Raw genomic sequence first — 16,780 nt, 5'->3', positions numbered from 1 at the left:
ATTTGCAAAACTAAGTATTTACAGAAAGGAAATTCCTGTACAAAATTGCCTATGGCATTAATCCTCAAAATAGAACCACCTCATTGCCCTGCCCACTTTTGTTGAAAACATCCTCAAATTCTATTCCTTCGTGTGTGTTTCAATTAATTTGCCTGCAGATGGTGACATTGGTATTAATCATTTCTGCTGCAGTTGGCAGCATGAAACCATTTCATTCACGGGAATGATAACACTCTTATTTTTTTTTTTTTTTGCTGCACAGTTCCAACCATATTGATGACTATTTTTGACATTATGCTATTTTGAATTGATTGTATTTCCTTGCATGCTAGGAAATCCTGCTTGAATTTAAAATGTAGTTAAATAGTTTTTCACTGGCCAAAGTCAATTTTATTCACTTCAAACCTATCTTTCCGTAAACGACAGCAGCTTGCGTGTGAAAGTTTTTGAACAAAGGGCTCACCAAAGACCAGTTTTCGTCACTCTCTCTTTAGTCCAGTGCCTTTCGTGAGCCTTGCTCAAAACAAGTACAGGAAAGAGATTTGATGAAATGATTTTTGACAGGGCACTGATATATCAATACGATTATTCTTTCAGTATGAACTCCCATTTATCATTTGCTGGTTTAGAAATAGAAAACTGGAGGTATTGAGAGGAAGATAATTATATCACTTTTTTATAAAGCCAAATCATTGCTACTGGATTATTTGCATTGTACAAAAAGTTAAGCTTCCGATACGCGACACATGCAAGATGGTTAGGAGTGCATGCACAGTACTGGGTATGTTTTGTTCCTGGTAGTTGTTTGGGCCCATCAAAGTCCTCAAATGAGATTTTGGTAAAGAAATTACAGCAAGATTATAACTCTTCAGAGTCTCATACTCCATTATGCTACACTCCTGATGGTTCAATACAGGGCCATTTGACGGAAGAAAAAAATTGCTGCTGACTCCAAGTTTTTATTTTTTTGATGTATTTTTCATCAGTGGAAAATAGGCAAGATTACCTTATACCTTTGGAGGTGACCTGAGCCAGAGAAAAAATTAAGAGCAAATGTCACCAAAAACCAAGTAAAATTCGAATTTGGCGGCAGAGGTCGAGAAATCGATTTTTCTCTCTTTTCGTCCACAAATAGCGCTTAGGTAGATATGAAACGTGATGTAGTTTTTTTTGAGCTTGAAGCGCTTTAAATTCGAGAAAATCGAGTTAAACGATTTTCGCCTAGACGGTCGCCAAAATGACCGATCACAAGGGCTTAAAATTAGTAATCTAAAGTTAATTTGCATTTGCGTGTAAAGGAGAACCAAAACATATCGATACTTTTTCTTGAAAGACAAAGTATTCAGCTATCCAAAACAGTTTAGAACTTGACTTGAGTGCCATTTGAGAATAAACACACAATTTTAAAAAACTCCCTTTCAGTTTCTAGGTCGAATTCCTAATTTATGAATAAAATTCAGAGATATTTTTCGACATGTGCCATAACGCCAAGTTCCTTGAAACTTCGCCTTTGGAACACTTTTATGTTGTTGTGAAACATGTATTAAAATCAGCTTGGGTTATTCTTCGAGTGATTTTTGAGGCCCGGCTGAAAAAACCCGGTTTTATCTAAAACATGACGAAAAGTTAACAATGGACTTTTGCGTGTTGGTCTGAAGGCAGTCCGATATAGGCGTTTAAAGTCTTTGTAATGTTACTTCCTTGTACTCAGCACTTTTATGTTGATGCAAAACATATATATCAAAATCAGCTCGGGTTATTCTTCGAGTGGTTTTTAACTAACCGCTGAAATAACCGGATTTTAAAGAAAACATCAGCAAGAAGTAAACAATAGACTGCTTGCGTGTTTTTCTGAGACCAAGAGACAGAAGAGAATACTTCTTTCATTGTCATATCTTCGTTCTGCAGGTCAATATGCTTCTTTTAAGTAAAATAAAATGACAACACGAGTTTATTCATGCATTCAAAAGTACCTTCACTCACAGGGAATATTTCAATCTTTTTACGTAAAATTAGATTACTGGCAAGCGGATAATGTGTACATTTCACAACCACGGCACCGCAATTCTAAACAATTAAACCTGTTTAAATGTGTACTTGTATAAATAAAGTTACAGAGTTGTATTTACATGTACTTCAGTTGAATATGGAAAACGGAACTGCAAAGTAAATGCGAGCAGGCGCTTATTTTCCAACCTTCTAATATAGACCTTGATCATTTAATTAAGTCGCTTAAAGCTGGGAAGGTACAACGGAAGGTATACTAACCTGCGCCGACAAAAACAACAACATTGATCGCAAGAAAAATTTCCGCTGGCAATCCTTAGGATTTTTCTCTATTCTTCTCTCCTTCGTGACCTCTTCGTGGAACGGATATCATGGTGGATAGCGGCAAATTTGTGTCACCTTAGGCCCGGTCCAAACGCCGCTCCACTCATGTGCCGAACCAAACTTGATTAAGTTCGACTTTAGAGCGCCTTTGGAGCGACGGCTGCATCAGACGTCGTACCTGCGTTGAACTTAATTCGGGAAGCCGGTGGTAACAATTTTCGACGAAAAAATATGCCTTCTGAATTCACGAACACCGTCCAAATAGAAAAGCTGTGACTAACATTTCGCTGTTATCATGCTGTTATAGCAATAGTTAGGGAAGCAAATTCAAACTCAATGTTCAGTGTTTTTATTTAGACATGTTTTCTCCCTGTTAAATCGACTTGTTAAAGGGAAATCTAATAAGCTGAGCTATTATTTTTTTTTTGTCTAATTTTTTTTATTATCACGAAGAAAAAGCAAAAAATGAATTTGCGCTAAAGAAACTCGCTTATACAGTCCCGTTTCTCATAAATCGAAGGCATATTGGTATTTTGTTGTCTTTATTTTTAGCGACTACTTTGAACTTCATGCATGACTGGTCATGCCACTCAATTTTGAGCCAATCATGAGTCCCGTTATATGAAAAATACATTACAGTAATTTATGCATTAGGTTCGACACATGAGGAGAACGCCGTATGAATCGACTGCCGCTCCAACGTCGCATAGTGCGACAGACCCTGCCGAATTTAATGTTGTTTGCCGCACCAAACCTAACCTGCTAAACCAAACTGATTCAAACGCCGCTCTTCTGCCGTACTTAACTCATCAGTTAGGTTCGGCACATGAATGGAGCGGCGTTTGGAACGGGCCTAAGGCCCGGTCCAAACGCCGCTCCACTCATGTGCCGAACCAAACTTGATTAAGTTCGACTTTAGAGCGACTTTGGAGCACCAGCTGGTTTAGACAGCGTACTTGCGTCGAACTTAATTTCGGAAGCCGGTGGTAACAATTTTTGACGAGAAAATATGCGTTCTGAATTCAAGAACTCTGTCCAAATAGAAAAGCTGTGACTAACATTTCGCTGTTGTAGCAATATTTAGGGAAGCAAATTCAAACTCAATGTTCAGTGTTTGTATTTAGATAAGTTTTCTCCCGGTTAATTCGACTTGTTAAAGGGAAATCAGATAATCTGGGCTATTATCACGAAGAAAAAGCAAAAAATGAATTTGCGCGAAAGAAACTCGCTTATACAGTCCCGTTTCTCATAAATCGACGGCATATTTAATTTTGTTGTGTTTAGTTTTAGCGACGACTTTGAGCTTCATGCATGACTTCTCACGCCACTCAATTTTGAGCCAATCACGAGTCCCGCTATATGAAAAATACATTACAGTAATTTATGCATTAGGTTCGACACATGAGGAGAACGCCGTATGAAGCAGCTACCGCTCCAACGTCGCATAGTGCGACAGACCCTGCCGAATTTATTGTTGTTTGCCGCACCAAACCTAACCTGCTAAACCAAACTGATTCAAACGCCGCTCTTCTGCCGCACTTAACTCATCAGTTAGGTTCGGCGCATGAATGGAGCGGCGTTTGGAACGGGCCTAACCTGTCTTATCGCTGCCAAATAGGATTCGCTGACCTCTGATTTTCCCTAACCCTAACCCTAACCCTAAGTAAACAATGGACTTTTGCTACTGGTCTGAGGGCAATGGGTATGGGCATTTAAGTCCTTATATTATGAATTCTTTGTACTAATACGCAAATTGTTTGCTTGCATCTGTAATATAACAGTAAAATATGATTGAAAAACGTTACTCTGGTTTAAAAATGTAAAAATGTTAGTAAAAATTCTTTTTGTAAAAGTCCCAACGTTTCGGCTAAAACTTCAGCCTTCATCAGGGGAAAGTGATAAGGAATTTGTTGAAAAGGCACGTGCTTATACTATGCAAATCGGCAAATCGGAGCTAATTATGTTCTGTCCCTTTGGGCTAAATTTAAAAATTCGTGCGGCAAGTGCATACCATCATCACGGTTCAGCGGATTCCTACAGGTGTTAATTTCCCATCCTTCTAAAATACGTCTGTTGCGCCAATTTGTGCTTGTACGTAAGATCTTTGAAGATTCCCAGGAGATGATGTGACTCTCACCATCCGGCTACTCACAAAAGGGCTGTGGTCATGTCTCTGACTGATCGCGCAAGAGCTATCCCGTCTTCTGTTGACCAACAATCAAAGGAAATGAAACATGTGATCGCGGCACTCAGGGCGAATGGCTACCCGAAACGATTTGTTATTCATGCAAGTAAACCGGAACGGCCTTCTCAACAAACGTCTGCAACTCCACCGGATGACAAAAAAGGTTTCTGCATTTTACCGTATGTCAAGAGCACTACGGAACCGATTAAGCGAATCCTAAGCAATTACAATATCAAAGTTGCTTTAAAACCACACCATACCATCGGCAATTTATTTCCCAAACCAAAAGACCCAGTCCCGAAAGATCAGACTCGTGGCGCAATTTATTCAATTCCCTGTCAAGGTTGTGACAAAAGCTACATCGGAGAAACGAAACAAAAATTTTCCACCCGGGAACCGGGAACGGGAGTCTGGGAACGGGTGTACAGCGGTAACACGCCAAAGAACTCAACATGGCGGACAAAGGAAAAGAAAAGGGAACAGAAACGGCAGGTATATTTTGCAGGTTGCAGTTTGCAGGTTGAAATTTAATTATAACTGGAAAACCGCTGGCACTTAAAAGAAACGTACAGGTGGGACTGTGACTGTTACATTATGCTGTTTACAATCGCTCAGAAAAGTGGCTTCCACCTAAGTGCGAAACCCGCCGAAGCGATGGGAGGAGTATATTCCTATGATTTTAAGCCTGCAATGAATCTGGAATCGATGGAAACATCTGTGGAGCGGCCATCCAGATGGTTTTGAAGAGATTTCACTGGTCTCAGCATGTTGATCGATAAGAACTTATAGCGAATCGATCGTGTTTTCACTATGTGAAAGAGGCGAACTACTTTATGTAAGAACCCCTGAAGAGTATATAGGTTATTAATTATTTTTAGTGCCAGCGGTTTTCCAGTCATAATAAAATTTCAACCTGCAACCTGCAAAATATACCTGCCGGAACAGAAATGTGAGGAAGTGTTACGGTTGTAAACGTGGGTTTCTACCGGCTGTGCCCCAGAGTCCAATATGGTACTGGGTTAAACAAAGCATAAAATAGAGCCTGGGCAGAAAATTGAGTCGGTATTATAGCGTGCTTTCCCAATAGGTCAAGACTGCAGACCGGGTACAAAATGCAGACTAGGTACAAAATGCATACTGCAGACTGGGCACAATCAATCTTTATTTGTACTCACTCTTGCTAAAGAAAAAAAATTACAATTTCAATGAAAATATTAAAAGTAAAAATTGGAGTACTAGCTGCCTGGAATAACCACAGGGGCTAGCGGAGCCAGGCAGCCAGCCGTCTGATACGTGACAACATGTCATCTGAAAACATACCGAGTGTCACGCAGTCGCTTTTCCGCGGTCATCTTTCACCGACATTAGAATTATTGTGGAATATTCCTTGCTTGTTTCTTCATATATTTTGACTTAGACAAAGCGACCGGGCCACAGGTTATTTATCTGCTGCTCACCTGATTTGCCAGCTGACTTGCCGATCTCCGAAAGGCCGCCACGCTGCCGAATGCGAAGACAGCGGACGACCTGCGTTCAAAGACAGTCATGTGTTATGTAACTTGTCCTCGAAATCGTATTGCTATGACAGCTCGCGCACAGACTGAGAAGATATGAGTAGACTATGAAGGCTTGAAATTCTATTTAAGAATGACTGTGGCCTGACCGATTGGGGACGTAGCTTGTGATAATACCGATTCGATTTTTCCCCCAGGCCCCATTTCATGCTTTGTTTATCACAGTGCCAATCAAATCGGACTCTGCAAAAACAAGAACGTACTGGGCACATGATCAGGGGGCACAGCCGGTAGAAACTCACGTTTACAACTGTAACACTTCCTCACATTTGCCCAAATTGTTCCCTTTTCTTTTCCTTTGTCCGCCATGTTGAATTCTCAGGCGGATTACCGCTGTACACTCGTTCCCAGACTCCCGTTCCCGGTTCCCCGTTCCCCGTTACCAGTTTAAGTAACATCCATATTTAAGCACGCCAAATCCATTTCAGCTAATTAATTTTACCCATAAGTAGGTTGAATTTTCCCAAGAGAATTCTATTTTAGACGTCACGCTGCTTGTAAAAACGAAATGTATTCTCAGTTCTATTGTTCTTTTTTTGCTTTGTATTTTTTGCCGTCGTGCAAACCATACTGCAACCATACAATGATCGAAGCTCTACCCGACATTAATTCTATTTCGTCACCACTGCCACAGGGATCCCATGAGATAGCATCACACATGCGCACGCCAGCGCTTATCGCTTCGCGCCGCCGGTAAGCAGCAAAAATTTTTGCTGAATGAAATTCTGAAAAATTCCTTTTGCACTTCGCTGAAACTCACTTCAGGTACGCTATCTGGAAGAACAAATCATCGACTGAAGGAACATGAGCGCTGACGACAGGGAAAAAACAGATTCCAGTGCCAACCCTTCAGGACTGAGGAGAAAACAGCTCGGCCAACATGGCGAGCGTTTTGCAAGGCTTACAAAGCTCACTAACACAGCTTGTCGAGGTTTCGAAAGCCCAAACCGAAGCCTTTGATAGTCTCAGAGAAGATATTCTCCTGCAACTCGATCCAGACGAAGAGATTGAGGGAGGCGCTTTGGATAAGACGTCCAATTCACTCGACTTAACTGCGGCCACAAATCAATTGCTCGACTCGAGCAACGGCCAAAGTGCGAAGCCCGCCCACTCTGACTCAGGGTCAAAGAACGAACTTCTAGACGGCCTGACTCAGGCGCTATTGTCAACTAGCAAAAAGTCCTCTGATATTTAGGGGAAAATTGCCACACTTGTCGACAATATTCTGACTGGAGAACTGTCGCAAGATTCAGTTAAAGAGAGAGGCGAGAAATATCCGCCACCTGCAAATTGCAAATATCTCACACCGACCTTGGTGAATGAAGAAATCTGGGATTTATTGACTAGAAAGAACAGGTCAGTGGATCTGGCTTTTCAACGTGTTCAGGAACCGATTATTAATGGATTATCCTCACTCTCAGTTCTAGCTGACCGGCTATCCAAAGATGTTCAGAGCGCGAAAACTGTGAACGCGCGCGAAATCTTAACGCATGGATGGATAGCATTGCACTCTTCGGACATGCGAACTGGAAACTTTACATGAAGCGCCGGGAGCTCATCAAGCCAGACCTTAACCCACCTTACACTAGACTGTGTAAAGAGGAAATAAAATCCTCAACAAAGTTGTTTGGCGACGATTTATCCAAACACATCAAAGAAATGTCCGATGTAAAACGTGCCGGACAACAAATGCAGAAAGCGACCAGCGGTTCAGCCTATACTAATAAGGCCTCGAGCTCCAAGGCACCACGGTCGAAGCTTTATGACCGACCATCAAATCGTCTGAATGCGTTCAAACGCCGTCCTTTTTTAGGGCATGGCCGAGCAACAACCCATCAGACAAAGGTGATCAAGACCTTCCTAAAGTCCCAGTAGAACAACAGGTAAGGGAAATAGATTCCACCACAAATATTAATTTAGAGGACCTGCACAAAAGTGTTGAAAATTTCAAAGCAGGGCAGGTGAAACACCATTTGCCATTGTGGGAATCATTGACTAATGACCTTATTATTTTGGATGCCATAAAGCATCACCATATAGAGTTTGAGGTTGGGTTCCCGAAGCAGATGGCCAGGCCTAACAAAATCCATTTCTCACCAATGGAAATCAATATCATTGATGCAGAAATTGCTAAACTTGTGAGTAAGGAAATTCTTACATTGGTGAACCATACACCTGATAGTTTTATTTCAAATATTTTCATTCGACCTAAAAAGGATGGTACTCACAGGATGATACTTAATTTGAAACCACTCAATGAATTTGTTGATTACCATCATTTAAAATGGATACGTTCCGAACTGCCCTCAAGCTCATCCGACCTGGATGCGTTATGGCATCGTTAGATCTCAGAGATGCTTACTATTCTATCCCCATAGCAGAGGAGGACAGGAAATTCCTTATGTTTGAATGGAAAGGGAAATACTACCAATTCACATGCCTACCTAATGGCTTGTCATCTGCCCCAAGGATTTTCACAAAAATCCTTAAGCCAGTTTATGCACATCTACGTTCTAATGGGCATACATGTATGGGGCACATTGATGATTCCCTTCTCATTGGTCAGACTTTTTACTCATGTCAACGAAATGCATTTGATACTGTCAGTTTGTTTACCAAATTTGGCTTCACTGTACACACTGTGAAGTCTGTGCTCCAACCCCTACAAAAAATAGATTTTTTGGGTTTTGTGCTGGACAGTATCACCATGATGGTAACTCTCAATGAGTCTAAATCCATGAAGGTCAAATCCGCTTGTGAAAATTTGCTCCTTCAAAAGACAGCCACTATCCGTACTGTTGCTCAGGTCAAAGGCTTCCTTGTTTCCAATTTCCCAGCAGTAGAATTTGCATAAATGCATTACAGGCATTTGGGGCTTGACAAAATTTGTGCACTCCGTGACAGCAAGGGGAATTTTGACGCCATTATGACCCTGTCTACCCCATCTAGGACAGAACTGACTTGGTGGGTAAATAATGTCCCACATGCCTCTAAAGCTAGTAGCCATGGAAACCCTGACCTCATGCTCACCACTGATGCATCTAATATGGGTTGGGGAGCTGTCTGTGGAAATAACTCCACTGGGAGACTTTGGAGTCTTGAGGAACAAAGAAACCACATTAACTATCTTGAACTGAAAGCGGTACTACTGGGCCTACAATCCCTTTGTAGTGTTATTAATGGGAAACACATTCTTGTTCAATCTGATAACACTACTACTGTGTCATATATCAATGCAATGGGCGGTATCAAATCAATTCCATGTAATGACATGGCAACCATTATATGGGAATGGAGCATACAACGCAACATCTTGCTAAGTGCCAATCATATCCCAGGGTCTGATAACATTCAAGCTGACAAGGAATCAAGAGCACTTAGAGACTCGACAGAATGGTCCTTGTCGCAGGAGGCCTTAAATGCCATACATGATCAGTGGGGTCCATTTGACATTGACTTGTTTGCCTCCAGACTTAATTTTAAGGTCCCTCAATATGTCTCATGGAGACCTGACCCTGGAGCACAGTTTATTAATGCTTTTTTCATGGACTGGAAGCCTCATTACTTTTATGCCTTCCCACCCTTTAGTGTCATTGCCAACTGCCTGCAGAAGATCGAACAAGGCCAATCAACAGGACTCCTCATTGCTCCACTCTGGACAACACAACCCTGGTTTACGCTTCTACTGAACCTTCTAACAGACTACCCCGTAGTACTTCCCCAGTCGGACACTCTTTTAGTCCAGCCTCACAGCAATGCAGTTCATCCTCTCAGCAAGCGGTTGCAATTGATAGCTTGCAAAGTATCAGGGAATCCTTCTGCCAGCGAGCAAAGCTACCAACATCATCTTGCAGTCTTGGTCTGCTGGTACCCAAAAACAATATGCCCCTTATCTCAAGAAGTGGCATGACTTTTGTTCTAAACGAGAAGTTAATTCATACAATCCATCTTTGAACACAGTGCTAGATTTCCTAGTCAGTCTGCATGAACAAGGATTGTCATACACAACTATAAACACTGCAAGAAGTGCACTATCTGCTGTCATTCTTCCCACGGACAATGTGAACATAGGGAGCCATCCCACGGTACCGCACTACATGGGATGTAAACCTAGTCCTTTCTCAGTTTGTCATCGTTGTCCAAACCAACGGAGTCAAGTCTAAAATCCATGACTCTAAAACTGACAATGTTAATTGCACTTGTATCTGCACAAAGAGGACAAAGTCTCCACATGTTAGACATCCAGTTTATGAAAGAAGGGGATAACTTTTTTGAGTTCGCCCTACCAGAGCACATAAAACAAAGTAGACCTGGATACAAGGTACCTTCAGTGCCTTTACAAGCCTACCCTAAAGACCAATCTCTCTGTGTTTTACTCATTTGAAAGAATATCTACAGAGAACAAAACCACTGAGAGGTACTGAAACAAAGCTTTTTCTTAGTCATGTGAAACCACATCACCGGGCCTCTAAAGATACCATATCAAGGTGGATTCGTTCTGTAATGGCAGATGCTGGTGTTGATGTGAACACCTTCAAACCTCACAGTACCAGGGCAGCAGCTGCATCGAAAGCGAAAAATGTATCTGTTCCAATCAAGGAAATTCTAGATACTGCTGGTTGGTCTTCGGAGAGAACATTTGATAGACTCTACAACAAGCCCTTCCAAGGGAATGGTGGTTTTGCCACTTCTGTGTTGCACATTGATTAGCTAGAATGCACTTTACAAACCCATAGACTGTGGGTGCCGACGGTTTGCATGTTGTCGTCTACCCATATGCATGTAACATTTGTTGTTCTCTTATTCAGATCTATTTCACACACATAGGTACTGTGTTATGATTAAATTTCCATTTGTTATACATTATTTCTCATGTGAATGTCTGGGCTTTGAAGTCTCATGGGATTTCTGTGGCAGTGGTGACGAAATAGAATTGAAAAATTAAACGAGACTTACCTGTAAGTTGAAGTTTGATTGGAATTCTATGAGTTACCTACTGCAACAAGGGGATCACATGAGATTGCAACATGCATGCGCACGTCCGTTGTTGAAGCGCGAATATGAATGTCGTCCAGAAGTGCGTAAATGCAGCAAGTCCCCTCTGTTGCTGCGGTTGGTGTATGACCGCTGTGTTAATGTAACCGGGTATAATTGAACACCATGCTATGGGCGGGGATCAAATGTAACAGGGCGGGCCACAGGCGACCCAAGCTCTCAATGTTATCTTGTTTTTTTTCACTTTTATGCGAACGTTCAGCCTAACGTGACATATGACATAACGACCGAATTTGACTATGCGAAACGTGACTGTGGCCTTGCAACATATGTAGGTGTTGTGTTACAACGGTTTGAATTTATACAGGTTGGTATGAGAATGCAACAGCTTTGCTTGAAAAGTGAATCATTCTTATATTTTGTGAATAAAATCTACTTACCCTGTCACTGTGTTGTATTCTTTGTTGTTTGCCAGCTCCTCAGGCCGATCTAACGCGATTTCGGCGAGTTATCGTTCTGTGGGTTTCCACTACTAAAAGAAAGACAAGGCCGGACACTGATTTCCGGGGTGCTCGCCTGCCGGCTCAATTCCTCCGTAGAATCGAAGAAGAGATGTTGAAGTTCCATGTCAGTTCACTCGCTACGCGATTCCGTCCACAACGCCTCCGCAACGATGCTTTTATTTGGAGATTGCTTCGCTCGCAAATTCGAAAACAGCCGCTTCACAAAAGTTAGGACACTTTCGCGGTGTTGGGTAACTATAATTAGCCCGACCGGGGGTAGTCAGCAAAGATTTGTCAACAGTCAAACCAAAATGGCATGTGATCCCCTTGTTGAAGTAGGTGACTCATAGAATTAGCAGAATTCAGTTGGAGTTTTGAGCGGCCGGGTCTGGACTTGGGAAATAAACGCCAGCGAAGACAAGCTACTTTGGCAGGTTTTCAGAAAGTGATATAACGGGTGGGGTAATAGATTAGTTTTCAGGATCCCCCAAAACAAAATGTATCAAAAGTAACGTGCATTTCTTACCCTTGAAGGATCACTTAATGTAGGGATAGCAAAAATTTTTTGTTACGTTTGGTGGTCTTTGAGCAGCGAGCTTGTCAATTTAGGAAATTTTCCGTCATTGGAATGCTCAAATTTAGGCGTTTTCCGGCTATGATTGTTGTGAGCTCTAAAAAAATTATTTTGAAGTATTTGCAAAAACTAAAGTCTTTGCATTTACTTATGTCCCAAGATAGTTCACTGAGAAAAGTTTGAAGGAAAACTTTTTTCCGACCAGAAATGCAGTGGACCGCTTTTAGAGAGACTGCCACTTAATTTTAGATTACTAATTTTTTCAGCCCTTGTGATCGGTCATTTTGGCGACCGTCTAGGCGAAAATCGTTTAACTCGATTTTCTCGAATTTAAAGCGCTTCAAGCTCAAAAAAAAACTACATCACGTTTCCTATCTACCTAAGGGCTATTTGAGGACGAAAAGAGAGCAAAATCGATTTTTCGGCTTCTGCCGTCCTATGTTTGCTAATAATAAAAATTCCCTCTTAAGTGCACTATTTTAAATTCGACTATTACCTCAAACTATGTATCAGTTATAAATGGAGAATTTGGAAATCTGGTTAAATACTGTTCATCAAATAAACTGTCAATTTATTTCAAAAAGACAATTTATATTATTATAGCTACACCTCAGAAGAAAGTTAGCGTTAAGATGACAACATGTGATATTCAACAAAAATTAGATATCCAATATCTCGGTATAATTATATTGATGCAAATTTAGAATGGAATGCTCAGCTGAAGCATATTAGCAGCAAATTGACAACAAATAGGGCAGTCTTACAACAGTCTCAGATATTGTGTCTCTATGAACACGCTCAAACAGCTCTGTTATACACTTATATATCCATATCTAAACTACGGATAAATTAGCGGTGGTACTGCATGTCTGACTTGCTTAAATAAAAGGAAAATAGGTCAAAATAAGTGTTTTTGTCCCATTTTCTTTGCCCATCCCATCTAGATGTAGATATTCTGAAACTTTGAGACTTTTTTAGATTAAAAACTTCCTCTCTTGTACAAAAAGTACAAGACCCCATAACAAGAATCCCTGCCGCTCTCAGTGATCTAATCCTACCCTCCTCCAAAAGCTCATAACTAGAATACCAGATATGCTTTCAAGCAAAACCTGTACAGACCAGTTTCCAGACCAAATTATGGCTTAACAAGATTTAAAGAACACTAACACTACTTACAGTTCTGATATTACACTAACATTTACACTTACACTGTACTTGCTACTTACACCAGTTATACGTGCACTAGTCACAATGCATATTGTACAATACGATCATGCTAATTAAATTACAGTTGGCTTACCTACAATGCTCTTTTTTTTTATTATAGATGAATTGCATAAACAAATAAGTTACATACATGCTACATTTTACATCTCTACAACGCACTTAATTGTGCTATACTGCTTCCTTACTTTTTAACTACGACCAGCGGAAAAACACTTAAAATAACTTACAATACTGCTGATTAAACAAAGGCGCTTACATAATAAAAAAGAAGGAAAAACAAACAAACAAAAAAGAGAGAAAGTGACAAAAAAGGGAAAAAATCCCTGTAGGTTTTCTTTCTCTTTTCTTTTACTACAGGAAAAGGTAACATCACGGATGTTCTTGGACCAAAGATTGTTGGTTTATTGGCCTTGATGACCGGATTAGAATTATTTGAAACAAATTATTTTTGAACAAAGCAACACCATTTCTTGAGGAAGGAACTGTATTTGTTGGCTGAGATCGCGATATTTTTTTGAAGCTCTAATTTTTCCTGCACAAGGGTGGTGAAATCCACAAATTGGTATCTCCTACTATTAAGGGAACAAATGTAGAGAAAGTATTTGCCATTAAGAATAAGGTGGTTTAGTGTTAAACAAAATGAATTCAAAACACCATACAGTCGGGAATTGAGTGTTGAGCGTTTTTTGGGAAAAGTAAGTAATCAAGTCTGCATTGGGTTTTCATTGATGGATTATTTCACGTGAAACCCGGTATATCTACAACACACATGTATAGTGATAGTTCCGGGGCCGGGCCAGTTCGGGCTTATTTTGAGTCTCGCCTCGCGGCTCGACTCAAAACAAGCAGCCCGAACTGGCCCGTCCCCGGAACTATCACTATACATGCGTGTTATACCGCCGGGATCGGCCCTGTCTGCCCCAAAATCGACATTGCCCGATACCGCGGAGCGCGGCCCCAGAAAAAAAATCCCAATTGAACAAGCCGCCTGCCTTGGCATAAAGTAGTCATTGCTGCGTCAAGGTTTTCATCTGATGTCATAGAGATGTTTTACGGTCCTATCTCGCGCGAAGAGAACGCAAGACTTCAGTCTCCAATCAGGCCCACCATGGATTTTGATTTTCAGTTAGTAAGAACCAACTTCAACGAATGGCTTCGTGTGTGGAAAATGGCGGTCCCAGAAGCCTCTAAATTTAAAGCCGACCTCTTGAAATTTGCACAAAAAACGAAATCAAAATTTGCCGAAGTTGTAGAAAATGAAATTCGAACCCTGAAAAGCGCCAAAACGCAGTTCGGGTTCAATGTTAAGTTTTCGGTAACTAGAGATGTTGAAAAACAAGAAATGGAGCATTATTTCAAACAGAGAGACCCCGCGGTTTTCAACAGAAACAACTTGACAACAGTAAATAGCGTATTCGCCGATTCATTGATGAAGTCAAAGGCGAAATAGAAGCCTGGTCTCAAAGAGGCTCAGGTTGGGTGGTAGAAGCCGTCGTGGAAGCGTTCGTCAATGTCGCCCAATACCAACCATTTCGTGGAGGAAGCTACATACCGCTGCCCAAAAAGCTACAAAACAAAAAAAGCGATCATCAACGTCCAAAACAGAGACAACGAGAGCTTGAGATGGGCTCTATGTGCGGCATTATTTCCACCAACAAATGGGAAAAAGGTGACAAGAACGTCAAGCTACCCCACAGAAGACAGGCTGAATTTTAAAGGAATAGACTTTCCAACGCCCGTATCACAGATTAATAAACTAGAAAAGCAAAACCCGAAACTAGCGATAAATGTGTTTGGCTGGGAAAAAGACCGCGTGATCGTGCATAGGCTCAGCGAAAGAGAGGGAAGCCTCCCGAGAATCAACTTGATGTTGATACAGAACAACGAAAAATCCCACTACACATACGTGAGAAGGCTGAGCACGCTGCTGCACAGCCAAAGCGAGCACGTTGGCGTAAAACATTTTTGTGAAAGATGTCTGCGCGGCTACACGACGGCAGAGCTGCTTGAAAGACACAAACCCGAGTGCATAGGGCAGTTGAAAAGGCCCACAAAGACCGAGCTGCCCAAAGAGGGCAAAAACAAGGTGAAGTTCAAGAACCACCACAAGCAGATGAAAGTGCCGTTTGTAGTATACGCCGACTTTGAGTCTTTGATAAGGAAGATACATGGCTGCGCGAAAAAAGGCCAGGCAACAATCAAAACAGAGGTCCACGAGCCCTGCGGATTTTCGTACCTGATCGTGAGGAGCGACGGCAAGACGTACGGCCCGTTCGTGTACCGCGGCGAAGACGCGGTCCTCGTGTTCCTGACCTGGCTGCAGGCCCACGAAACGCAGCTGCGGGCCGAGCTGGCCAGAAAAAAGCCGCTCGTGATAACGCCGAAAGACTGGCGCCGATACAAAAGCGCGGCCGAATGCCACATCTGCAACGAAAGCCTGGTCAAGCCCGAGTTTTGGACTTCCTCGCCGTGGGCGACCCCAACACAGGCGGTACTGCAGCCAAAGCCACAAAAAATGCTACTAGGAAGACCTCCAAGAAAAGGGGTTTGTGGGGCCGCAAAGAGAAAAAATGGCGCTAGACGAGCAAGAAACGTGGGATCAATTTAACCAAGAGGAATGTATATTTTCAAAGTGCCGCTGCTGGTAAACAACTACAAAGACTCGGTGAAAGACCACTGCCACATCACAGGGAAATATCGGGGGGCCGCGCACAATGCCTGCAACCTGAAGCTCCGCCTGAACCCCAAATCGCCCATCCCGGTGATCTTTCACAACTTGCAAGGACACGACGGACATCTCCTGATGCAGGCCATGGCGCGGGTGCAGAGGGAAATAAGCTGCATCCCGAACAACACAGAGAAATACATCTCCTTTTCACTCGGAAACCTGAAGTTCATGGACAGCTTAAATTTCATGATGAGCAGCTTAGACGCGCCGGTGAAGGGCAGAAAAAACTTACGAAGACATCCAAAAGAGGAAGCTGCCCCTGAAGAAAGGGATTTATCCTTACGAATACATGGACGGCTTTGAAAGGTTCGCCGATACAGAGCTCCCGGCCAAAGAAGAGTTCTTCTCGAAGCTGGCCGGAAAAGGGATAACAGAAGAAGAGTACGCACACGCGAAGAAGGTCTGGGCCGAGTTCGGATGCAAAACCCTCGGCGACTATCACGATCTATATGTGAAAACCTACGTCGTGCTGCTGGCAGATGTGTTCGAGAACTTCCGAAAAGTCTGCATGGAGAGATACGAGCTAGATCCAGCACGTTATTACACAGTCCCCGGTCTGAGCTGGGACGTGCTGCTGAAAACGACCGGCGTAGAGCTAGAGTTTTTGACCAACCTATACTTGCACCTGTTCATCGAAAAAGGCATGCGGGCGGCATCTCGATG

The 16,780-nt window shown here is 42.1% G+C and overlaps 1 protein-coding gene and 3 pseudogenes across 2 annotated transcripts in view; all 4 read left to right on the top strand.

Annotated features, from left to right (window-relative positions):
- The window catches only part of LOC110043333 (endothelin-converting enzyme homolog), a 246,397-nt gene that overhangs the window by 206,291 nt on the left and 23,326 nt on the right, over nucleotides 1-16,780 (top strand). The gene's annotated exons all lie outside the window — the stretch shown is intronic.
- Nucleotides 31-9,886, top strand: LOC149116707 (uncharacterized; annotated as a pseudogene). Its single transcript, XR_016205453.1, has 2 exons — nucleotides 31-7,973; nucleotides 9,679-9,886. The product of XR_016205453.1 is annotated as an uncharacterized LOC149116707 (transcript).
- LOC149116706 (uncharacterized) lies at nucleotides 9,017-10,951 on the top strand (annotated as a pseudogene).
- LOC149116705 (uncharacterized) lies at nucleotides 14,231-16,420 on the top strand (annotated as a pseudogene).

Source organism: Orbicella faveolata, unplaced genomic scaffold (assembly GCF_042242905.1).
Source record: "Orbicella faveolata isolate gen_17 unplaced genomic scaffold, um_ofav_v1 contig_12, whole genome shotgun sequence".
Classification (NCBI taxonomy): Eukaryota; Metazoa; Cnidaria; class Anthozoa; order Scleractinia; family Merulinidae; genus Orbicella; species Orbicella faveolata.
This window is presented reverse-complemented; position numbering and strand designations above follow the sequence as displayed.